Genomic DNA, 26982 nt, shown 5'->3' on the forward strand with positions numbered 1-26982 from the left:
CAAAAAAGACCACTAGAAAGTTAATTCACTTGCAATATACGTATTTTTGAATGTGCAATAATACATGTATATTCTTCTAAATTGAAAAAGTAAAAGAGGTTTCATAAGGAGAAGTCCCCTCTCTTTGAATGTCCCCCAACCAGCCAGCTGTCTGTCCCTGACACAATCACAATAACCAGTTTTTATGATTTTAATTTCTCCCAGATATTATCTGCATATTTGTAAACATACATGTATGCACTATTTCAGTTTTGGAGCTACTTCTATTTCAGTTAGGAGGAGAGCTTCGGCTCAGACCCCATGTGAGCCTGAATTCCATTTCGAACTGACAAGGGCCAGGCGATGCCAGACTGCAGAACCTGTGGAATGCGGAGGAGCAGCCTGGGAGGTCACCTGGGGCCTGTGGGATTTCCAGGTCAGCAGAACCCGTCTTGCTTTCTCCCTGGGGTAGTCTGACCCAGGATTTGAAAAGTATTAACCTTTTAGCTATTAAGAACACTTCCAAGCTTTTGAGTTTAATCTAAATGTCTGAAAGTTGTTGGGTGGTCCTGGTGATTCATTTCAAGTCCCTTGGCGTTTGAAGATGCGGCTGAGGATGAGAAAGAGGAGATGAAAGAGTTTGAAGAGTTATTTTATACTGAGAAATTCTTTTGTAAAACTCTTCCATGCCTTTATTAATCGCGATAACTCAACTCCACTGGATTTACCCAAACGTTTTTTCCTCTTCCACCTTGTCCAAACTTTGGATCAGTGTGGGCAGTTTCTTTCAAGGGCCCTAAAGTACCATGGATACTCCAGTGACTGTGCCTTCACTCCTGTTGGCCCTCTTTTGTAATATACCCTTGTTTGTCCAACTTATTAAGAAAGACTGCTAAATCTGCAAAATGCTCACCAAGTCCATCTTATTTTATGAAGGCAGAAAATCTTCATAGCTAAGCAACCACATGGTATGATTTGATGATATGGGTTCAATTCCTAATCCTGCCTTTTTTGTTGTTACTCCTCACCCGAGGATATTTTTTCCATTGATTTTGAGGGAGAGTGGAAGAGAGAGGGAAATACAGAGAGAAACATCCATGTGAGAAAAAAATCATTGATTGGTTGCCTTCTGCACGAGCCCTGACCAGGGCCTGGGTTGGGGAGGAGCCTGCAACCAAGGTACGTGCCCTTGACCAGAATGGAACCTGGGACCCTTTGGTCTGCAGGCTGCAACTCTATGTACTGAGCCAAACTGGCTAGGGCACTTAATCCTACTTTTTATTAACTTTTCAACTTTGGCAAGTTAATCTCTTAACAACAATTTCTCTGTAAAATATTGATGATAATGAATGAAATTTGTAGAGTTGATGCTAGACTAAATTATATATTATTAAACACTAGTGGCCCGGTGCATGAAATTCGGTCTGCACCCTCTCTAATCTGGGACCCCTCAGGGGATAACCGGCAGTTGGACAACCCTCTCACAATCCAGAACTGCTGGCTCCTAACCGCTCGCCTGCCTGCCTGATTGCCCCTAACTTCTTCTGCCTGCCAGCCTGATTGTCCCTAACTGCTCCCCTGCTGGCTTGATTGCCCCTAACCACCTCTGCCTCGGCCCACATCCGGGATCCAGGATTCCCTCCTCCAACTGACCACAGGCACCCGGGATCTGGGCTTCCCTCCCTCTGGTCAGCTATAGGTGCCCAGGCCGGCTGCAGCCACAGGGGATGGTGGGCAGGTGGCTTTGCAATATACCCACCCTGGAACCGCGGGGTGGGCGGCTTCTCCATCTACCAGGCTGTAGCCAGCTGCAGGTGCTGGCGCCTGGACCGAAGGTGGGCGACTTCTCTGGCTGGCTGCGGCCTGGGATCATGGGGCAGGTGGCTTCTTTGACTCCTGGGCCGCACCCAGCCTCAGGCGCTGGGGCCTGGTTTCTCCGTCTCCCCCAGGACATGGGGCAGGCGGACGTGAGGCTTCTGCTGTTGGCTGCGGCCTGGGATCATGGGGCAGGCGGCTTCCTGGTCTCCCTGGCTGCAGCCAGCCTCAGGCTCTGGCACCTGACTTCTCCGACCCCCACAGGCCCGGAGCAGTGGGGGGCGGGGCTGCTGCCATGTTTTCAGGTTAATTTGCATACTAACTCTGATTGGCTGGTAGCATAGCAGACTGACGGTAATTGTAATGTTTCTCTTTTATTAGTGTAGATATCTGGTACAAGATATGTATTCAATAGATGATAGTATGATGGTAAGGCTTTTGTAATTCCTCTAAAGAATACGATTTTCCTTATTGGTCCTTTTTACATCAATATACCCTGATTCACAATTTAGTGGTTAAAATGCTATCTTTTATTGTTTCTTATATTTTGGATTGAGGCCCTGAAATAGATTGTAAATTCTTTGAAAGCAGAAACTATGGATTAGAATTCTTTCTGGACATATAGAACCTGTTCTATAAATACTTAGGTAATCACTCAACATAAATAATTAATCATTTTTCAAACTTAAATTAGTTATAGAGAAAAGCCCATTGCTTCCTTAGGATAGAGATTTGGAATTCTTTAAGAATAATTATAAGGCAGTGAATAAAAAGAATTCTAAAATATAAAAAAAGATTTCCTATTATGATGCAGTCATCAATGTCCAAAACACCATTTCCAGAAAGTCTGTATTTTCCTCTTGGCTTTGTTAGAGCTCTGAAAATCCTCAGCTTTACATTTTAAAAAGTTGTGTTAAATATGATCAGTCCCATATAAATCTTGTGTGTAAAATATCATTCCCAAGGAAGTTATTTATTGACAGGTTACTGGCTAAAAGTAACCTGTGGATCATGGGATCTAGCATTATCAGAATCTCAATACCACACCACTTCTGCGTGCCATTCTCAAAGCTGAATGTTTTTCATGAGAAAACTCCTTTTTCCTCCTTAATGTTAGTGTGCATGAAATTTTCTGGTTTACATTTTTAAGAGGGGATATGCACTATTATATGTGCATGAAATATAGTTGCAGAAGCTTATTTCTCTATACTTGGACTTATCCCAGCCATTAAACTGAAAGTTTAATCTTGTCCACGCCTCGTGACATGGTTGCTTGCCAGCAATATAAAAATGTCATAGCTCAAGCCAATTTATTTAATACTTAAAACATTTGTACTTTTTTCCAAGGGCATATCAGAAGGAATATTTGTGTTTCGGGATCATAATGAATCAGTTAATACCTCTTAGAAAAATGAATGGGTAGATATGGGAAGAGGTAGAGGATACTGATGGTTGCCCACACAGAAGCATCCATTCTTCACATTTTCCTTCTCTAAAGAATCCCAATTTTATGTTCACCATCACCTTTGTATTATGTAGCTAAGTAAACTAACCTTGGGTGGGTCATTATTCCACTACTCTACAGCCTCAAATACTGGTACACAAGAGGGCATCCAATCCAATTTCGAACAAAGGCATCTGAGGGGGAGTTTGCTGGGAAATTCAACAAGTTTCCTGTCTTCTAAGAGTGAGTTCTGAAAGCTCCATTTTTTCTTCTCCTGGGTGTAGTCATTCGTTGTTGCAGGGTTTGTATCTTCTGAAGCCATCCTGCTCCATCCTGTAGGTCACATTATACAGGGAGTAGGACAGAGCTGAGAGAGCTATAAAGGAACCTGACCAGAATGATTGGATAATGCCTTCGCTGGAGTTCACCTTACCTCTGCATTTCCAGCCAGGCAAGCCAAAAAATTTCCCAATGTTTAATCCATTTTGAGTTTCCTATTACTGTGAGTGAGAGCATGTTAAATGATACAAAAATATTCTGAATTTATACATGCAAATATGTTAATGAAGTTATCACTACTTAATTTTTGTATAAAGATTTTGGGGGTATGTTTGAATAAATAGATTGGAGTTATAATTGAATTTCTCACCTTAATATTTATTACTGCTGTATTTCAATCCTACATTTTCGGAGGGGGAAGTCAAAACAAAATTAAAGGAAGATGAGGGGAAAACAGGGCATTCATTGTTAACTATGATCAATTATTGGGATACATTTGAAGAAATGGATTCATCCCATAAATGAAAATAAATCTTCTGGCATCCAGGAATCAATATCAAATTAGGCCATCTGATTTTAGAAATACCTATAAACTTATGTTGATTAAGGTTTGAAAGCTGACATTAATTCCCATCCCTTTTGAATAATGACAAATATTTTCACAAAGCAATGCTTTCCTAGCCCATTAATAATTACAGTGATGCTCTAACCATTAGCTAGCCAAGAAAATTCATAATGGAATTCAGCAAAGCTTTTCAATAAATTTTCAATTTATTTATTATGAGATTAAAAACCTAAAGTTAAAAAATGGAGTCACTGCAGTTCAAAGAAAGGCTTCATGTACATCTGGATTCAAAGATTTTACATCTTCATTTTATAGATGAGAAAGCTGAGCCTTAGAGAAACTAGCTTGTGAAGCTCATTGAGCTAGTAAATGGAGGAATGGGGGACATAAAGCCTCTGGAACCCATGTCCTTCAGTATGATGCCATGTTGCCCAAGAGTAGTAAATCAGGCCAAATGGGGTGGAGACAGGAATCCAGAGCTCCTGAACTTCAGACTGGTCCATACTTGTCTCATTGGGTTTTGTAAAGTGAATGTGGCTTCAGAATTAGGGAACTTTTTCTTCTTTTTTTAAATATACATTTTTATTGATTTCAGAGAGGAAGGGAGAGGGAGAGAGAGATAGAAAAATCAATGATGAGAGAGAATCATTGATAGCTTACTTCCTGGATGCCTCATACTGAGGATTGAGCCTGAAACCTGGACATGTGCCCTGACTGGTAATCAAACCATGACCTCCTGGTTCATAGGACAATACTCAACCACTGAGCCATGCTGACTGGGCTAGAATTAGGGAACTTCTTCGAGTGAATCCCCTGAAAATGAGCAGCAGAGCAGAGATGCCTGGATTCTTAATCTAACTCTGCCATTTACTGACCTTGTATACCTTATTTACCTTCTCTCTACATATATCTTTAACACAGAAAGAATACAAGTTTCCCTGTCTATATCATAGGTTTTGATGGGTAAGCCAAATTGTTTATACAAAAGAAAGTATGCATTATCATGATTGTGTGATTTTCTTATTCTTTCTCCGGCTTTTCCACAACTGAAAATACTGTACTAAATTATAATATTGAGAGATATCTACTATTATAGTTGTTGTTAATCCTATATTAAGAGACAGGATTGACCATCATTAATTGTGGAGGGATTAAGAAAATGGAAAAATGTTCCAGCACTCAAGCTAATTTGGGGAAACTTGATAATAGGACTTTGGAACTGACCTTAACAGAATAGCCAAAGGGCGGTGCCACCATGAAAAACCCTATTTAAAAAAGGGAGACATTCCATTCCAATTTTCTCATTGGTAAGATGAAGAGCAGATTTTAAAAGATGCCTTCTCATTCCCCCTGAATAAAAGGAAAATAAATCTTATTTATGTAGCATATACATTAGATAATTATATTTTCTTTCTACACTTGAATGAACAAACACCATATTTTCATGACTGTAGAATTTCTTGAAATGGAAAGATTATGGAGAAACTTACATGTAAAACAACTAAAGAAATAGAAAATAGAATCATATTTATATAGTTAATTAGAAACATCTATACTAATAATAGACAAATATGTAAGTTGACTGTACCTCTGCAACACCCACAGCCAATCAGGAGTGAGTATGCAAATTAACCTGACAAAGATGGCAGGCCTGTGGGGAGCATGCACAGCATGCTGGTGCCAAGCAGCTGAGGTCCTGGGGATGCCACTGAAGTGTCCAGTCCTGTCAGCCCGGCCTGGGGGTGGCTGGAGTTCGCAGTCCTTTTGGCTTGTGCAGTCCCTAGACCAGAAGAGGAAACCAAGAGCATGGGGAGCACCAGGAATTCTGGGAATTGTAGTTCTGGTGGCAGCCCCTGGACCAGAAGCAGAAGCCCAGAACACGGGGAGCACCAGGAATGCTGGGAATCTTGTTCTGGTGGCAGACGTGTTTCGGGATCTCCTAGACCCGTGGTCGGCAAACTGAGGCTCATGAGCCACATGCGGCTCTTTGGCCCCTTGAGTGTGGCTCTTCCACAAAATACCATGGCCTGGGCGAGTCTATTTTGAAGAAGTGGCGTTAGAAGAAGTTTAAGTTTAAAAAATTTGGCTCTCAAAAGAAATTTCAATCGTTGTACTGTTGATATTTGGCTCTGTTGACTAATGAGTTTGCCAACCACTGTCCTAGGCACTAGAGCAAAGTGAGCCTGGAGCAAGTTACTGTTGCGGATGGGGGATGGAGGAAAGCAAAGGTGAGACATAAGTAAAGTCAGTGTCGAGGAAAAATTGAAGGGAAGATATCCTGTAACTTCTAGGAAATCTCTACCAATGGAGCAAAGAAAAAAAAAAGACCTCTATTATTCTGTGAGCGCCAAACCAAACTGGGTTGGGGTGTCAGACAATTCGCTCATATGATTGCAAAGACAGACAGAAACTCTCGGATTGGAGAGTGGCTCTTCTGAGGGCTCCCAGATTGGAGAGGGTGCAGGTTGGGCTGAGGGACCCCGCGCGCGCCCCCCCCCCCCCCCCCCCCCCCCCCCCCCGTGCACGAATCTTCCTGCACCAGGCCCCTAGTCAATTAATAAAGATATTCTGTCAAAATAATAAGTCTCAGCCCAGCTAGCGTGGCTCAGTGGTTGAGTATCGACCTATGAACAAGGAGATTAAGGTTCAATTCTCAGTCAGGGCACATGCCTACGTTGCAGGCTTGATCCTCAGTTGGGAGTTGCAGGAGGCAGCCAATCAATAATTCTCTCTCATCATTGATGTTTCTATCTCTCTCTCCCTCTCCCTTCCTCTCTGAAATCAATAAAAATATTTTTTTAAAGAAGTTTCAGATCTAATGGTTTTCTTAACACATAGATATTCTAAGTACAATGCTAATATGTTTGTTTTTTCATGCTATTTTTTCCCTTAGGTAGATTTTTCTAGGATTGAGTGCAATTAAACTCTAGGTGCCAAATATCAGTCAATTAGGGATATAGTTTGTTGGATTTTCATCATGTAAAAACATAGTATTAAATAATGGAAAACACTCTGATCTAAGATACAGAAGTTCTAGGTTCTAGTACTTATTGGCTGTATGAAAGTAATGATGTCACATACTCTGCTTGCAGATTTCAATATTATCATCTGTTAAATGGAAATAATATGTACTTGGTTTATTTTAAACTTTTTATAACTGTAAAATAAAATGGGCTTTATAGTACTTGGTAAACTTATAATTCTATTAATCACATGTCCAAGAGTTTCTGTGTATATCTTTATTCTGTTCATAATGCAAATTACATGTTGAAGTTTTTAAAATAACAAAATTTCTACCTCATCTTTTATGATGGGATATGTACTAATGATATCTGAATGGGATGTGTACTAATGCCCGTCACATGGCTTGAATCAAATGGTTATTTGCTCTTAATTTTTTCTCAGGAACCCATGTACCATAAATTATTTGGAAAACCAGTTTTAAAAGCAACCTATGAGCCTTTTATACTGTTTGCCTGTTGTTACTTATAGGAAACCCTTAGTGAATCCTTTGAATGTAAAATACAATAATGCTAACTATATATACAATTTATATTCTGATAGTTATGTATATTCAGGGATGGTCTGTGCACTTAAAAAGATCCATAGCTACTTTAAGTGTTAAAATATTTCTATTATGTCTTTAAAAACACAACAGAAATTAAATTAGTAGACTTTCCCTTTTACCATTCTGGCTGGCTAATCATGTGAACTGAAATATGGATAAGGAAGCGTATCTGGTTCTAATTTCCGAAGGCAACACCAGATGTTGTTTTCAAGGTTTGCCCTTTTTAAAATTTTAACTTTCATGAAGCCATCTCAGCCCAAGGGGGAAAAATGACTACAGACTAAAATTTTGTATTTTATATTTTTACTTATAAAATAGACTTATGGGAACATATGTGAATGATCCTTAATGACCAGATACCCTTTCGATATAAATATATTATATACAATGCTAATATATTGTCAAGTCCTTTTAACCTAGAATATGAAATGAGAAGTTTGCCCCAAGTAGAAATACCATATTCCTTATGAAGCCCCTCACCCACCGCTGGATAGAGAGAGGACCTTGGAAAGCATTCGTATCCCAGGAACCTTATGAGACCTTCAGTTTGGCAGCCCCTATTAGCTCTAAAAGCTTGCTCTAGGGACAAAAGTGAGTCATATGTCGCCACTGAGTATGGGGAAACTCCAGCCATTCATAAAATTAAAAAATATTTACCTTTAAGCAATCATTTCTAAATTGTTGCCCAAAGGTCTTTTTCAGGCTCTCTGTAGTTATAATTACTGACGATGCAGATAGGCTATTAGTCAAACAGAATTACCAAATGTTGAAACACCCATGGTTATATTTCCAAAGTGATGGGACAAACCCATGATTTAGTACTGTCACTCTTTCTTTAAAATAAGTTTTATGGGTATGGATATTTATTTATTTATGTTGATAAGATATTTAGTAAGCTCTATCTTATTTGAATGTAAAAAAGAGGTGGGAATTGTGAATAAGGTAGTATATAAACTAAAAAAGCACCTATTCATCTATTAATTCACCAAACATGTATTGAGGGCTTGAGGTATACCAGGTACTCAGAAATGGAAGATATATATATCAGAATCACTAAATAAAGAGAAGCAAGCATAAAACAATTACAATAGACTCTATCATAAGAACTCACAGTATTGAACTGACTTACATTTATTCTTTCTTCATTCAGCAGTGTTTATTGATCACCTATTACGTGCTGGGGTTCAGAGATAAACGATGGTGAAAAGTCAGCAAGACAGACACAGGCCTTTCCTCTTGGAGCTTATATTTCCAGTTGTCCATTGGGATCCTCGCCCAGATGTTCCACCCGTACTTAAAAACCTCATGTAAAATTAAGGCAATTATTCCTACCCTGAAGTATGTTCCACCCATACATAAAAAACTCATGTAAAATTAAGGTAATTATTCCTACCCTGAAGTATTTCTATACTGCTGTTAAAGGACTTCCATTCCTTCATTTCCTGAGACTTCAAACATCAAATCATCAACTCTTTTCCTTTGCCTTCCACAATGATTACATTCATTTTGCTTTACAAATACATTGCCATTTTCTCTTTTCTATCCTCACACTTCCCTTTTAGTACACCTTCTCATTACCTTTCATTTGGCATATTGCAAAGTCTCCTATCAGATTTCACTTGTCTTCTATTTTTTCCCCCTCATTTATATGGATAAGACTGTTAGATGATTCTTCCTAAAGAATACTAACCACAACACCACCTTGTTCAGGAGTCCTCAATGTCTCCCTAGTCCTTCTCTAGTGAAGAAAAATCTCTCCAGTATGTCATTTATGCCTACCACAATAGCCCTGACCCCACTAAGCAATGGGTATAAATTATATTTATACCCCAATTACAGTGGTGCTATGCTACCCCCTGCAGAGAATATTTCTTAAACTTCTGGTTCTGATATTATAATTTTGTTTTGGGTTTTTAAAATAAATAAGTGAGAGAGGGAGAGAGGGAGAGAGCGAGAGAGAGAGAGAGAGAGAGAGAGAGAGAGAGAGAAAGGAAGGATGGAAGGAAGGAAGGAAGGAAGGAAGGAAGGAAGGAAGGAAGGGGAAAGTTTTCAGCTTGTGTATTGGGGTTTTCTGAAGATTGTTGCATTCCATTACATTCCAATAACAATGGCACAGGCTTTCTTCTGCATCTCTGATTATGTAGTTTATTGGGGCTCTATGTTCCATCCTTGATTGTGAGAACCAAGATAATGGAACTGACGAGGGCCTCCTTAGGCAGTTGGAGAAAGGGAAGAAATGGTATAGAAAAATAAGACTTTTCCTGAGTCTGTTAAGTGGATGGTAAGACTGGCAACAGACATACGTTAATAATTTTGTTCTCAATCACACTCATTTGCCAGCTGTAGTCAACACTTGGCATCCTCCAACTTCTCCCTTTCTGGTTTCCACTTGTCAACACCTGCTGCATAAAAAGCTCATTGCAGGAGCCTGACCACTGTTCCATCATGAGAACATCAACACGTGTGCCAAGAGCTGGCTCCTCAGGCTGATGCCTGTACCTCACCCTCCAGACGAATGGGACCATAAGCTCTTCCTCAAACATACTCTGATTTCTTGTCTTTATGTCTTACCTCTTTCTGAAATGATATCTTCTGATTCCTCCCTGTTGCAGTTCTGTCATCCAAGTTCCACATCTTATGGCAGCTGTTCTCTGATGCTTTCCCCAATTTAATAGTAGGATGATCATTGTCTATGCCAAAAAAAGGGATTCTGATTACATTGAATAATACCTATGCATAATTCAAGACCAACTTACCCATATGAATGAAAAATGGTGACAAGTACTTCTATTTGTCAGCCAAAATGGGACTGCCATGTGGCAATAGCATAAAGAGAATTAATAATTTACTTCATCTTCATAATTTGAAAATACACAATTCTTTGCAAATTTTAAGCATTTTGAGAGATATACATTATTTTGAAACTTGGAAAAGCATAACCAACTCAGCTTTGATCAAACTGAAGAAAATTCAGAATTATGGGTATAAGAGGTAAACCTATATGATACAATAATATTGAACAAAAGAGGTTAATTTAATAATTTTCATCTAGGGCAAACAGCAATGAGTATTGTGCTCCAGGAGACAATTTTCTATAGGAGACTATTGTGCTTGAGAAATTTGCTGCACTGTGTTCGGAAAGGTTTGGAAAAACCTTATACAACCCATACTCCAATTGGGGTCTTTTTCCCCTCCTTGAAGTATGAGCAGAACTTGACTCAAAACTCCTATAATTTAAAGTTTACTTCCTCTTCCTTTTGTCCACTTCACCTCTCCATTAAAGCTATCCTGGCTGCTCTCCTTGTCACCTTTTTAAATGATTGAATAAACCAGTGAGTACATTTATTAATTAGTTTACAGAAACTGAAGTAGGCTTGGGTTCTGTAACTTTATTGAACATACTAGGAAAATGAGGTCTCATGTACGGTACTAGCTTTTTTAAAAAAATTTCTTTATTGATTAAGGTATCACATATTTGTCCTCATCCCCCCATTCCCATCCCACACCCCTCCCTACGCATGCCCCCACCCCCCTGTTGTCCTTAACCACTGGTTAGGCTCATATGCATGCACACAAGTCCTTTGGTTGATCTCTCCCCTATATCCCCACCCTACCCTACCCTCCCTCTGAGGCCCGACAGTCTGATCCATTCCTCCTTGTTTCTGGGTCTGTTCTTGTTCATCAGTCTATGTTGTTCATCATTTCCCCTAGATGAGTGAGATCATGTGCTACTAGAAAGACACTTATAAGAACCAAAAATATGACAAGCAATAATGGTTATGCTGAAAGGCAAATGAATCAGTCTGTAATGAGTTTCTTTCTGGGCCAACAGTTCTTTTGCGACCCAATTTCAATGTCAAACAGTTCCTTATGTACACATGTCAGCAATGATATTTCAGTTCTGGATGGTGGACAAATGGTGGTAATGCAGGTCCAACCCTCTCTGGCTTGGTCCTGGGCAACCTGCAGTGACGCACAGCTTCTGACTGCTAGTATGGCAAGGCGACGTCAGCGTCTTCCATCTCTGGACTGCTTCTTTTCTGTCTTCATGGCTGGAGTAGTCCTGTCGATTCCTCTCTGTTGCCAGAATCCACATGGTCTCAGAGTTATTTTCTGAAAATATACAAACATATTCTCAACCAAAAGTTAATAAAGGAATATTTCCTATAAATTTGACTTGGGATCCTTTTTCATTTTTTGCCCAAATGATTTTCCTCTGGCTTGTTTTGACACCATGTGTGTTTTTCATGGGTGTCTTGCTTTTAGCATTACAATTATTTTTCTAAAGTACAAATTTTCTAGATGTAATTTACTTACAGGATATTTTTCCTTACATGATATTCTTCTACTATCCCCCCTTTTTCTGATTTAAATATTAGGAGGCTTTTGAAAAATTTTTAATGTAGTCTTGATAGCTTTTAAATTTTATTTTTTGCACTATAATATGACTGCTTTAGGTTCATTACCTGTTATGCAATTTTATCATGAGATGAACTACCAATAAAAATTTTAGTTAATACTTAGGAACTGTTTTTTGTCCAGTACTATTAATTTTTCTAGAATATTCTCTTGCTTCAATTAGCCAATTTAAACTAGCCTGAAAACTTGACTACTATTTCACTGTCAAATTTATTACTCTAACAACAATCTTATTTTACCCTGTAACTATTAGTGGAAAAGATTATTTGCCTTCTTGAGTAGGCCCTGAGCATTCCAGGTGGTAGGCTGGATTTAGATATCAAAAACCCACTTCCCCTCACCATGGGTTCAAGACAACTCAAACAATTCTTGTTGCAGTGAGAGAGCAGCTGCTGTCGGCCAAGTCTCTGTCTGTTACCCGGGTCCCGATTTGAGCTGGGCATGGGACGTTAAGCAGCCATTGGGGCAGGAGACTTCCTTCAGAAGGGGTAAGGGTTCAGGCCCCTGCTACGTTAGGGGGGTGAGGGTCTGTGCCCCACCTCTGTTGACCCCCAAGTTCTCTCCTGATGGCCCCTCTGTGACTGTGCCTGTCTTAGGTTGTTCCTTCCCTGAGGAATCTTACCCGTCTCTGGCTAACCAGCCATCCTCCGGGGCCAAGCAGGGTGATGTGAGGTTCAGTTCTGTCTCCTTGGTACCCTATGTCCCCGTGGCCTCCATGCCCAGCACCTGCCTTGGGATCCCCTTGCCTGCTGGCGGGGCCCCAGCACTGATCACATATCTTGGGGAACCCGGGTTTCTTCTCCAGGGAGGGCCCAGCTTGCCCCACTGGGCGAGAGGCAGATCCATGGTACCAGTCATCACGAGGCTTCAATCTCAACATGAACAGAAAACTCAGGCAACAGCTGTGTGCAATTGGATTGTGAGAAGAGGGTCCCTCTTGGTCAAAATGGCAAGAGGGACCAATATAGAATGCTCAGGTGCCTTCTCAGGAGGCCCTCTACACAATGAAAGGGATTAAATCCTTACATGTACTTTTTAAATTGCTGCCAGACATTCAAAGAATTAGTTTGTAAGTTTGCTTGTGATAATTATGTATTATGCTGTTGTAATTCTAAAATATCAAGAGATGTGATACCTTTGTCTCCAAGCACCATAAAGATGATTTTTTTTTATTGATCCCCAAGGGTGTGAGGTACTATTATAGGTAATGGGGGTAATACAAATCTGGGAAGAATTTTAATGACATTGTAGAATAATATCATGTAAGGATATTCTTTGCTCTAGGCCATGGCAATTCCCTTTCAAACTGGCTGTCCATTTCTTTTTGTATTGACAAGGTCTTAGTTACATTTTCTGCACCTCTCCAGGGGGCAAGTAGTGATAGTAGTGACACCCTTTCTTTGGTGTCCACACAAGCCAGAAACCTCTCTTTAATTTTACACACAAAGGGTCAGTGTTTTGATTTTGTGTCATACAAAAGGGAAGCTGGGTGGAGACCTCTGTGTAATTATACTTTCTTGCCCCACCCATGATCCTCCTGGATATTATTGGTGACTACATTAGTCAGGGGATCAGCCCACGTAAGGGGTCTTACCCATGAAGGGTCAGGAGCATAAGTCCAAAATACTTCCCCATTTTTCCCAGGTAATCTTACCGTATATCTGATGATTGCTAACATGGCTAGAAAGGTGTTCTCAGGCATTCTTGGGTTTCTGGTTACCTCACAATTTCTTCCCTGAGGTTTGACGTTCTGATTGATGTTTCTCTGTCTCTGGATCTATTTTTTTTTTTCTATCATTTTGGTACTAGCTTTTGTTATTTCTTTTTTCCCTCTCCTCCCATCTTCCTTTACTTTTCACTCCTTTCTATACCTATCTCAGATAACCAGGACATTCTTCCACTTTGTCTTGCAGAAGGGTTGTAAGACAATCTTACTTGTACCTTTAACTCCAAGTATGTATGATTTAAAAAAAAAAAGAATTTTCACATCTTCCCTGATGAGAATTCTGGTCAACATACTTTTGTTGTGGTGCCTTTTGCTACTAAAGGCATTTAGAAATCAAGACTTACATTGGTGGGATTAACATACATTATATGTATTGATAAGAAGATATCATCATTTTAATTTTTAAAGCTTAGAGGAGGAGCAGATCATGTCTATTAGGCTTGATTATGTAGTACCTAATCCAGTACCATAAAATGAAGGTCTGGTTTTTTTTTTGCAATGAGAGACAATGCTCCTGATGGAGATTAGTGATAATTCAGATGTCAGACATTTATGGCAGTAACTTCTGTGAATGTGGTCTATATTCCAGAGATTGTCCATTGTAATGACTATGCAAGACTGTTAAGATACAGTTTAAAATATGAGGGCAATACACAGGGGTGGGCAAAAGTAGGTTTAGAGTTGTTCATATAGAAAATAAGATAATTAATTAATAAATAGTAATACAAGAGTAAAATCTCTGTTTCATGTACTCACAAGTATAAACCTACTTTTGCCCACCCCTATATGTTAACAGTTTTTACCTTCTTGGGTTGTTATTAAAATAATATTTACCACTAGTTTCCTTAATAAAACCATAGTGAAACATTTCTTTTTTTCCCCCATTTTTAAGCACTTCTTTAATGAGCACATTAATAAGCATGGATAGTAATTTGCTTAGGTTTATTTATTTATTTATTTATTATCTAAAGTTTTACATATATCTCCTTTTTCCCTGCTTGGACCTCCCCAGCCATTCCCACCCCAAGCAAGCCCCCACTGCCCCAGTGTCTGTGTCCATTGGTTATGCTAATATGCATGCATACAAGTCCTTTGGTTGCTCTCTAAACACCCCCTCCCCTGCCATTTGTCTCTGGATCTATTCTTGTTCATCAAATTATGTTGATCATTATGTCCCACATATGAGTGAGATCATGTGATATTTATCTTTCTCCGACTGGCTTATTTCACTTAGCATAATGCTCTCCAGTTCCATCCATGCTGCTGCACATAGTGAAACATTTCAATGGGCATGTTCTTGCTCTGAAAGGAAGGACAAAAGGTGTTAGGTATTTGATGTGCCAGAAAATTCCAAAGTTCCACCTGTACAGCCAACCCAGAAAATGGCTCTAAAATTGCATCCAATTACTGTATATAATGGGTAAAATTTTCTAACTAAATTTTGGAATTTGAAAAAAAAGTCCTCTTAAATCTTAATTTTGTGTCTAAAAAAGGAGAAGTTACATAGAAAAGAACTGAAAAAGAATGCATGTGCATCTCAAGAAATATAAACTCTTCTTCATTCAATAATTTATTTTTTAAAAAAGAACATACAAGGTTTATTAGAGGTACCAGAGAAAAAGGACATTTTAATCAGGATGACATAAAATAACCAAAAATAACGGCTGTTTTCTACTTTGAACAAAATACTTACTATTTCAATGGCTGTAGTAAATGCATGAATACAAAATAATGGTGTAAACAATAACAAACCTTTTGATTGCTTTTGGAGTGATTATTTTTGTAGAGGTTATTGATCCAAATGCTAGCTGCTGACTGATGTCTCCACACACCCTCCCTCCCATGCCAGTTTTGTAGCTGAGGCTTTCCGAGTGCCTGTGGGCATAGTCAGGTTGGTGGCATTTACCAAGAAATATTTCTTAGTTTACACATTTGTTTTGACTAGAAAAACTTTCAGCTTGGGACTCAGCCCTGAGCTCATGGGCCGACCACATCTGTTTACCCAGGTCTCATTCCTAGTGTTTGTACCTAACTTCTACATTAGGAGCAGGAAACAACGTTCACAGACACTCACAGATTCAGAGTGTGAAGATACATAATGAATTGTAATGAAATCAAAGTCAGGAGATCAAAAAAGGTTGTTTTCCATGTTCTCGTAGTTTTCTCCCGGGGTGCAGCTCACTTTCTGTTTTTTCAGCTTTGGTTGCTGCTTATCTTCCCCAAGGCATCTATAATTTCCCTTCAATAAAGTGAAATGACCACATTATTGTGATTTCTGAGACCTCTTGTCCTTCATGTAAGATGAGTTAACAGACAGAGGCACCTCGTACATTTCTCATTATTTGTATTGTGTGGATCCTTTGAGAACAGGAAACTAGTATTTACACCTACTTAACCAGATAACCTAGAAGATTATCAACCACTGGGTTTTTCCTTAGAAAGTAAAATTGTGAGTGAATTTTATTAATTAAGAAATTGTCAAATAAAGCAGTTAAGTATACTACAGGCACCCATCTATGTGCACATAGGCATGTATGTTTAAATGCAGATGGATCTGATTTTTGTAGTGCCCTGTGTCATTATTTGTCTTTGGGAGAAATGGAATTCACAAAGAGTTCCATTTACAAAGGAAGTTTAACTTTCTGGTAAACATTCCTTCACACTTATCTCCCTTCTTTCTAGTTTCACCCATTAACTTCAAAATTGAACATTTCTTTTCAGGCCAAGGTAAAGAAAATATTTAGGAGTGGCTGTGCTTTATGGCACATTTCAAGTGATTCTGTAAAGGACATGATAAAGATATTTGAAATGATGATCAAAGGTCATATTGGGGACTTTTGTTAGAGGACAGCCAGGCACCTGCTGGCCCATACAGGACGTTGTAAGGTGCACCGTGGAAGGAGCCAGGGGTGGAGGTCCAACAGACCAGTGTTGCAACCTGGCTTTGCCACCTTGGGCATGTCACTCCATCCTGAAATCTCCTCTATCTTAAAGAGTTGCTTTAAAGTTTAAAGGTAATATACCTTAAGTGCACAGCACAAGGTGACTGGCGCAGAGTAGATATGATTGTTTTTATAGGTTCAAAGACTGTATCTCCCAAGCCACTCTTAAGAGCCGATGATTAATACCGTGTTAGAGGCAAAGAACAGGAACTCCCCAAACAGAGTTGGGCTATAGCTCCCCGCCTGCATTTATTTATATTATTGTGTAGCTAGTGATCCTGTGGATATTAGAATTCTTTTCTTCATAGCATTCCTGTTTGTCAGGGGAAAAACTAGTATTTACAGCTACTGCCCTTTCCCCCCTGGGATATTAGAAAAGTTACAATTGTCAACATTTGCTAGCATTTTGAAGTTTCTGAAAAGAAAGATGCTAAACATTAATTATACATAGTTACTAAATAAGCTCCTTGATGGAAAAGTTTTTAAAAAAATGAATTAGAAGGGGGAGGAAATTAACAGCAGAAAGGAAACTTTATATTTTGGCAAGCTCTGAAACATGGAAACATTATTCTTTCATGGTTTTCCATGAATTTGAATCTCCTGACAGTTTCTCAATTATAGCTTGTAACTGCGGGCTTCAAAGCAATTCTGCAGTTCACTTCACCTCAGCCAGTCAGTCAATAATGTTTATTGAATTCCCATGGAGTGAAGGGCCCATTTTCATTTTCCTCAGCACGGGTGCCTTGATCCAGAGAGTCTGTCATGCAGCCAGCCAGACCTGCTAATGGTCTCTCACTTTGAATCCGCCCCAACAGTGTTTTCCCAGAGACCCTCTGAAGCTGGCGCTGACCTCCTCCCATCTGCACACACTACATCGTGTCTCTTCCTGCCTGGACCAGATGAAAACCCTTTAGGCCGGAAGCTTTCCCAGATTAATAACAGACCCTTAATCTCGTCCCACCTCCTACCCAATGCCGTTCAACTTCGTTTTATAAATATGTGTATTGTTTGGGCTGAACTGAACCAAACTATAGTCTCTACAAGTTTAAGGCTTAGGCTCAATTATAGGATCACAGGGTATCCAAGTTCAAAGGGGTTTTTCAAGGTTTAGCCTAATTATCTCATTTTTTCAGATGAAAATAAATCGAAACTAAGATCCAGTAAAAGAAAATTACTTATCGCAGGATAGTGAAATGGCAGTCGGCTTTGGAGTCCGAAAAATAAAACCCAAGGATGTTTCCTGGCTCCACAAATCGTTTGCTGCTGGTAGTTGAGCAGGTCATTGAACCCTCTGTGTCTTATTTTACTTTAATCTCTAAATGGGGGGTTAGTAATTATCGTAGCATCGTTGGCATTTCAGAAATGAATGTCAAATGCCTGGCAAATTTGGGATGTTTAATGGGTGATAACTATTCTTCTCCAAGGTCACAGCTGATAAATGGCAGACGGAAACTTGAACCCAGAACTTCTGAGCCCAAGTTCAGTGCTTACTCTTTCCTGACCTAATGCTTATTTCCAAAGGAGTACCACTCCCTTGATGAGGGCATTCAATAAACATCTCTCAGGGATGCTAATTTCCCAGACATATTAGAATTCTTTTGAGACAGGCAGGTAGGAGGGATTTTGTTATTTTTTTTCTTGCCTTGGGGAAAGATTTCATCAGTAAAGTAGCAATAAAAACGTTCCCTCTATTAGTGGAAATGATTAACACTCCTTTAGTTAGGCAATATTTTCCCACCCGGCCTCACACAAACCAAGCCACACAGATGGGGCGATCAGAAACCCTAAGAAAACAGCAACAAATTGGCTTGGTGAGTGGATGTGGTTGGAAATCTTTCATCTGGTTTGTCTCAACAGGCTGTGGAAGTTATATGGGTTTTGAATGAAGTTGAAAATCCAAGCAAAATGTATGAATATCAAGCCACAGGTATCAAAGTTCGGAGAATCTGATGAAAAACGAACCAATGTAAACCCAAACCTGAGCACATTCCACACCTCCTCTCCTGAGAGCCAATTTGGGGCAGGAAGAAGCACTTAACTTGTTGCAGGAGCGGAACATGCAGCCTTTCTAATTAGTTATCACCTCGCTGTTTATTTTTCATTGAATCCCTGGGCTGGAGTGATTAACATACCTGTGGCTCAGAAATTCAGGCCGGAAGGCGTGACCCTGGACCGAAAGCCGATGCTGAATGTGTCCGCACTGGCTGTCCCTCCAGAAGACAGCTCTGCCATGCACAAAAGAGTTTTCTGCAGCCTAAGTGCTTCCACAGCCCGCCAACTTGCCCTGCCAAATGTGCCCTTCCTTCCTGGACTGCTTGGCAATGGCAGTTCCAGATGGAAAGCTGAGGGAGGGTGGACGAATCGGTCCAGAAGTGATGCACATTGTCCACGGCCTTGGTCTTAGTCAAAAGACATTGCCCCTCCACCACGGCCTGCTTTAGCTTGTTGCCGAAGGAAGACTTTTCCCATCCACACGCACATCTGAGACACAGTGTTGAGTTATCTTGTTTCGGTCAGGCCAGTGGGCGAAGCTGCTGGTGGGTGAGGTTGTGCAGAATAAAGAAGCATCTCTTGTAAATTCCAGAATGGCATATCAAAACTTTTCTTCTTACCTTGCGGCAGTTCTTCAGCCATCTTCAAAGGGTCTAACCCCTATGGAATCTTTTAGACTGCGTAAACAGACACGTGTTTTTTTGATTTGGTGATTTGGCAAAGCAGCCACGGGCCTCTTAAAAATCTTGGGAACTGTGTTTGGAAGCTGCTTTGTCCGGCTCTTTTCCTAAAGCTTCTATGTGGCTATTAAACTTCAGCCTCCCACAGCCCTTAAACAGATCTAAAGTTGCTTTCCAAATCTAGAGAAGGAAGATCCAAACTGAAAATTTTACTTGTCACATTTAATTGTAATTAATGTTTATTTTTTCATAGTACCATATGTGATCACTTCAATTACAAATACTTGTGAACAGGCCATCCCATGGATGACGTACAGCTCAGTGTTTAGTTCAGAAGTGCAAATATTCTGAGAAGGAAAAAAAGTAGTTAGGCCATTTATTAGTTTCTAAAAAAAAAAATCATGCTGAATGAGTTAATGGGTATCTTGAATCATTTTATAAAAAGGAATGGATAATAGCAGGTTTAAACTTATAATGTGAATTGAGAGCACAGAGTGGGGGCAGGTGCTACTGGTGATTCTTGAGAGGCAGGGTCGTGGGGAAATACTCCCCGCAGCACAGGGACTCCTAACTCTCTCTTCCTCACCACCCATAAGAGAGGGCGAATACAGGGAGGAATTCTCTTTAGACAACGAAAATACAAGGACTTCTATTTCTAGAGTTAAACAGGCAACAAGTAAGGTAAAGGGCTTGCCAACGCAATGAAAACATGCAGATAATTAAAGGCTCTTGGTAACAGAGCAGTGTCTTTCATGCTGAGCGTGGTAGCACCGAGGGACTCACCAAACTGCAAACTCTGGCTGGAGTTGACATCAGAATCCTTTTGAACATAAAAGCAGGTGCAACACAAGTTGAAAACAGTTTTTACGTAGACAAATACAAAAACTGAAATGAACAGAGTTAGATAAATAACAATCACCGAGGCACTGCGGTGGTTCGCTGGAAAACCGAGGACTGTGGGAGGACCAGAATGGTCCCAACTGCCCGTTACATTACTTAGCCACGGAGTTCTGGGCTCCAAGCAGAGGATATGTTCATGGTTTCCTAGGTGATTTTAAGTAGCACTTACACTGTGCTTTTAACTTACATTAATGTTACTATAAGTTCATTTTTAGATAGTAGATTGAGAACATGCTTTAGGTTTTCACTCTGTATTATTCGGGGACTATAAAAAAACAAGCCCAAGCCATTCTAGGTATTTAAACGAAAGGAATTTAATACAGGAGACTGGTTTCCACATGATGGAAATGTGGAAAAGGGAAACAGGAAGCAGTGAGAGAAATAAAAGATATACAAAAACAGGAAGCGACTATCTCTAAGCTTTGGTAACAAGCTCAGAAGGTAGGGCCACTCAGCTGTGGGTCGAGCCTTGGCCTGGGATTCTAAAAGAGCCATTGCCAGAGATGCCAAGAAAAACAGAGAGAAGGGGGAGACACACCATGGCTTGCCCCTCCTCCAATTTTCCAATCTTTTGCCGGTGTTTCTCATTAGGAACAGACCCAGAAGACAAAGGGGCCTAGACACTGGAGGTCCCTGCAATATGAAGCCGAGAGGTAAAAAAAGAGCAACTGACGCTCAACCCACCTTCACTGGACCTCCAAAGCTACACATACAGCATGCATAAATATATAACTGCTCTTGAAAATAAGAACTCACAAGACCAGAATCTCTGATGAATCCATGATTATTGGAAAATAGATGCAATCCAATTGAACAGAGAACTTGTGGGTCAGGATGCGTGCAGGGGAGAACTAATGGTGAGCCGCAGACACAGTGGAGAAAGTACTTGGGGCCTGGGCATGGGATAGGGTCATTATTTGAAGTTCAGTAGTAAGGAATAAAAATGCATGTTGCATTCTGTCCTTACCTTGGATCACAAAACCTAAGCAGCAAGTCTGCGTCCGATTGCAAACAATGAAAGTGGGCACCCTAATTAAAAGGGATCACCCAAAATCATGAAAACAGCCACTTCCCGGTGACATCTCTTGCCATGCACTCTTTTTTGCTAAAAACAGTGTGGTGTGCAAGCTGCAGCAGCAATTCCCACTCTCTTCCAAAGTAACTATACAAATAGAGGCCCCACGACAATCTAATAAGGACTTTCAGTAATAAATATGAATGCACAATCTAAAAGACCATACACTTAAGGAAAGCCAACATCATAAAGGGAAGCAGTATACTCAATACCAAACGAAACTGAGTTAGAGAAGCCAAGGAAGAATTCTAAAATATATAAAATTAATATTATGAATCAGGAAGGCTATTATGTCCACAAAATTAGTATAGGTAGTTTTGATACAACCAGAGAGATAAATCCAATGTATCATTACTTATAATGAATATTAAGGAGGGAGAATGGAAAAGAGGTTCACTTTGGCTAGAATGTAAATTTAGTTCACAATTTTCAGTAACTACTCTTTTATTAAAACCAAAAAAGTTAAGTTTAAATCTTGGCCTTTCTTTCATGAGACAAACTAAAAGCATTTCTATAGTTAGCTACAGGGAACAGGTTGAGTAGCCCAACAGGAAATATAACTCCCACAATTTTGGTCCAAGCAATCTATACTAATAAAAGGGTAATATGCTAATTAGAACAGGTCAACTAGACATCTTCTGGACGTCCAACTTCCTTAAGGACAAAGCCACAGTGGCAGGGGGCTGAGGCAGAGGCAGTTAGGGGTAATCAGGCCAGCAGGGAAGCAGTTAGGGGGCGGCCAGGCCGGCAGGGAGGCAGTTAGGGGGTGATCAGGCTGGCAAGCAGAGGTAGTTAGGGGTGATCAGGCAGGCAGGCAGGCAAGCAGGCAGGCAGGCAAGCCGTTAGGAACCAGCAGTCCCGGATTGCAAGAGGGATGTTCAACTGCTGGTTTAGGCACCATCCCTGCTAAACTGGCAGTCAGACATCCCCTGAGGGGTCCCGGATTGGAGAGGGTGCAGGCCGGACTGAGGGACGCCCCTTCCACCCGTGTACACAAATTTCATGCACCAGGCCTCTAGTCTATATATATAAAAGCCTTAGCGACCATTAGGAACGGATGACCAGACGACCAGCTGGTATCTATGACGTACACTGATGCAGGACCTCCCTCCTGGTGGTCAGTGCACTCCCACAGCCAACCTCCCATGGTCCCTCCCCTCTGCCAGCCCCGATCATCCTTGATCAGGACTAGGCGAGACAGCCCCCATCGGCCCCAATCACCAGCCAGACTGAGGGACCCCACCCATGCACCAGGCCTCTAGTGATAATATGAAAACTTTGAAATTAGATTCTCCTACCTCAATACACAGTAACAATTGAATGTCATCCTTGTGAAGAGTCTTTTTTTTTCTTTAGCATGTTTTGCTTTCAATGCTTTGCTTCTTGATGACTTTTCCAAGAAATGTATGTGTGTGTGTGTGTGTGTGTGTGTGTGTGTGTGTGTGTGCGCTGTATCAGAGTTAGACATATGGATGAAGGAAAGGCCCCATTCTGGAATCAATTTTATACAAAGCTCCCCAAGGTAGTATGGGAGCTCAGAGCTCTCAGCAGGATGAATTTCTAGTTATCAGAAAAGGCTTAGAAGTAGTATGTAAGAGCCACAGAGATGTCTTAGTAGCATTGCTAGGATCATTAATATGAGTTTCAACTTCTCTGTAGCCTACAGGTTATTCTCTGTCTTTTACTCACTCTCAACATGGCAGGCACCATTGTAACTCTAATTACAAGAGTAGAACTTATTGTACTTTATCAATTTAAAAATGCATGTTTTTATCATCACTGAAATCACAATGCCTCTTACAATTGATGGCTTTTCAGCTTAATTAGTAACCATTTTAAGGGTACATAATGGTGTATCTTAGAGTAAGACTTAGAGCATCTTGGACAATAAAATTTGGCTTTTTTTATATGCTTATTTTCATTAGTATAGGAAATGTGACTTATCTTGGTAACTAATCCAGCCTTCATCCATTGTTCAGGGAATGAATGTGTATGTTCGTCTGATGGAATATTTTTTATTATAGTAAAACATTGCTAAATACATATTTTATAGAATACTATAGAGCTGTGCTTCCTAACTAAACTTGACCAACTAGCAGAATCTATACAGACATTTGAGCCCTACTATTCGGGTCTGGCTCTGGATATAGCTGAGAATCTGTAATTTTATAGAGACTCAGGCTGATTCTGATGATCAGAGAGGCTTGAAGAGCCATGTTACAGAGAACAAAAAAGAAATGTCTATCTGCTTTATAGGAAGCACCTAACAGTATAAAAAAATACTTAAATATTACTATCTTAAAGTAGGGAAAGAAAAGCCTACCAAAATTCCCATTCTTTCATGTTTAAAATTTCTGTTGTTTTATAAAAACAATGTACATGTTACTTTAATAAATTAAGAAATCAATGACCTGAAATGTATTAAAAATTAATTTTCAGTGACTTTTAAAGTTCAAATAGAATTTTAACCACAAAATTATATTAATTTCCATTGAGACTTGAAAATCAATACAGTGCAAGTCAGTGCTTTTTTTATGTTACTTGTTTTATGGCACACTGATTACACCAGACATAGTGGAATTATATTGGTCCTCTGAAATGCTGGTTTTATTTATTTAATTTTGATAGGCTTCAGTGCACGTGAGAAGGCATGATTTAATGGAAAAAGCCAGGAATCACAGGAAACCTGCCTTTAGCTTTGAGATATTAAGCAGGTCACTTAATTTCTTTTTACTCTAATTTTCCATCTCTAAAATAATTATTATTAGAGATGATTCCTAAGGCTCCTTCCACCACTAACATTATATGGTTTTTTAGGATCTAAATGGAGGCAAAGCCATATTATATTTACAATTTATTTGCAGGAACATTTATATTATATTTTCAGCTTATTGGTAGTAACTAATTAATTTACAATGGAAATTAAAAGGTGACTTTGCTACTGATGACCTTGAATTATGATAATTCAGTACACTAATAAATGGGTCTTAGGAAAGAATTTTAAGTGAATTAAACTCTGAGAAAGAAAAGATTAGGGTATTAGAGAAAATGAGAAATGAATTTAAATGAGCTTTTAAAACTGATGGTATTCAAAAGACAAAATTAAATGTGGAAGGTATCCTTAAAAGAAGATATTTGGGAGAAACTTCTTGGTCAAGTAAAGTAAAACTAAAAATAAAATTTAGAAATAGAAGTGAGAATGGTTCTCTCAGTTTAAGCAATACTGGTTCTAAGTAACAAAACAAAACAAAAAAAAAACCCTAGTCAAACAATAAAAGACATTTATTAGCATATGTAACTATAAGTTCTGTAGTACCAAGTGGGCTTCATTCATGGTTTGACCAAAACCTGGCTGAATTTTTAGGCAGTTCACTTAGATTGGCTTCCAATGACAGCAAAATAGCTATAGCAATTCCAGGCTTCATTTACACACATCACACTAGCTGGAGCCAGAGAGAGACCTTCTTTTTGTCTATCATGACATAAACACCTGAGTTTCACTCAGGACCAACCTGAACCAATCATGCAAGTCAAATGAATGGCATGTCCTGATTGACTTTAAGCTAAATGACTGTTCCTTCCTCAACCATCAGGATGAGATTAACGGATGGATTGACACCAGTCAGAGTCCACACCTAGAACAGGAAGTGGGATCCACTCCATTCCAACCACATGCTTGCTGCACAGTGGGAGAAGACCTTCCCAGAGGAAGTCCTACTTGCTCTAAGGAAGGGAACAGACAGGATACTTTGTAGGCCACCAACAAATATCTATTTCCACTTGAACATGTATTTCTGCCCCAACCATGGAGAAAAATAAGAACTTTTCTATGAAGTTACAAATATTAGCCAAAGTAGTAAAGGAAAAAATATTAATAAACTTGATCTCACATGTAACAATAGCAAAAATAAAATAGAATTTGAGTCACAACAAACAGGTTCAAATCTCAGTTCATGATAGCTATATGAACCTGTCCTTCATTTATATTATGCCCACAATAATAATGTTTATGTCACAGAGATTTTATTTTGTGAGAATCACATGAGATTATGTATGTAAAATGTTTCTCAGAGTTAGCTGTAGATGTTTCTTAGATGTTAGCTGTAGCAATGTACTGATGAAACTGATGAAAACAAAAGTCATTCTTAAAAACAATAAAATGAAAAATATAAAAAGTCATTCTAAAAAAGCTCCAAATTAGGGTAAAAAAGACAAGTGATTCTCAGTGGTAGTTATGTCAGTGAAAAATACAAAAACTTAATGACACAAAAAACTACCCTTAAACAATTACTGTGTTTAATTCCAGAGAACTGAGTTCCTTTCAAAATGACTTGGCATTTCACAGCTGGAGCATGCTGCTTTGTTTGGCATGTTGGACAGTTCAGAAAAGATATTGGTTAAGTGCACACAGGTCAGTAAAGAACAACTTAGAAGGAACTTCTAAGTATTGTGTATCAACTTTGAAGTATTGAGTGGTGAGGAAGGATAAAAATAAAAGCAAAACATTTAATTGTCAGGAAAAGCTTCCTAACTATAATGGGCCTTCCCAAAGTTTATAGTCATTATTAATTTTCTAAGTAAACAATTTTGTAATTTCAGAGTTTTCTTCTTTTGGCAACACAGATTATTTGAGAAAATCAGAATTTTCTATAGGCCAGAAAATCAAGTTATTTGTTTTAGTGGCAATCTCCAGAGTTTAATGAAATAAATATAAATTATATGAAATATCAGTATTGAAAATAGAGATATAAGTAAATGTCTATCAATTGTCAACTCTTAATTATTCACCATAATTTGAAGTTTTTAAAGACAATATTTCACTTTAAAATCCCTACAGATTCACCCTACCCAGTTTGGCTCAGTGGATAGAGCACCAGCCTGCAGACTGAAGGGTCCCTGGTTCGACTCCGGTCAAGGACACATGCCTGGGTTGCAGGCTCAATCCCCAGTGGAGGGAGTGCAGGAGGCAGCCAATCAATGATTCTCTCTCATCATTAATATTTCTATCTCTCTCTTCCTCTCTGAAATCAATAAAAAATATATTTTAAAAATTCTTTCAGATTCATTATATTCTTGGCTTTCATTATTGGTACATTGAGATATGTGTTATTTCATGTGTGGTAGATTGGATAGTGGCATCTTTGCTTAAGATCTCACCCCTGTACAGAACCTTCTACAAAGGAAGTGCAGGGCCTATATTTCCTGAATGGGAATATATGATGAAATCTAATGGAATGTCATGGGGTTAAAAAATAGTATTCGTCTAACATCTGTAACAGAATTCCTCAGTAAGAAAACTGTATTTGTTTGGAAAATATATCTTGATAATTTTACTTGGAAGTAAAACATTCATTCCAAGGGCTATGAGGAAGAATTACTCCAGAGAGGTCAGGCAAAGGAAGAGAGAGACTGAGTGAGGTAGGTCTAACACAATGGCAGAGTGGGGAGTGACCTCTTCCCATGACCTTGTGAAACTTAAGGAAAGTTTTAGAATGCATGAAATTTTTGGTTCAAATCGATCTTTTGTGGAAATCAGCTAAGAAGCTGAATTTTGGATCTTGGTCAGCAGGGGCTAAAACCAGGCATCATTTACAGATT

The 26982-nt window shown here is 39.3% G+C and overlaps 1 long non-coding RNA gene across 1 annotated transcript; it reads left to right on the plus strand.

Moving 5' to 3' along the window:
- Positions 1-288: 288 nt before the first annotated feature.
- LOC114230172 (uncharacterized) lies at positions 289-26398 on the plus strand. The gene is made up of 3 exons (XR_008555683.1): positions 289-415; positions 3380-3481; positions 26222-26398. It is a non-coding gene; the product is annotated as an uncharacterized LOC114230172 (long non-coding RNA).
- Positions 26399-26982: the final 584 nt, after the last annotated feature.

Source organism: Eptesicus fuscus, chromosome 4 (assembly GCF_027574615.1).
Source record: "Eptesicus fuscus isolate TK198812 chromosome 4, DD_ASM_mEF_20220401, whole genome shotgun sequence".
NCBI classification, from domain to species: domain Eukaryota; kingdom Metazoa; phylum Chordata; class Mammalia; order Chiroptera; family Vespertilionidae; genus Eptesicus; species Eptesicus fuscus.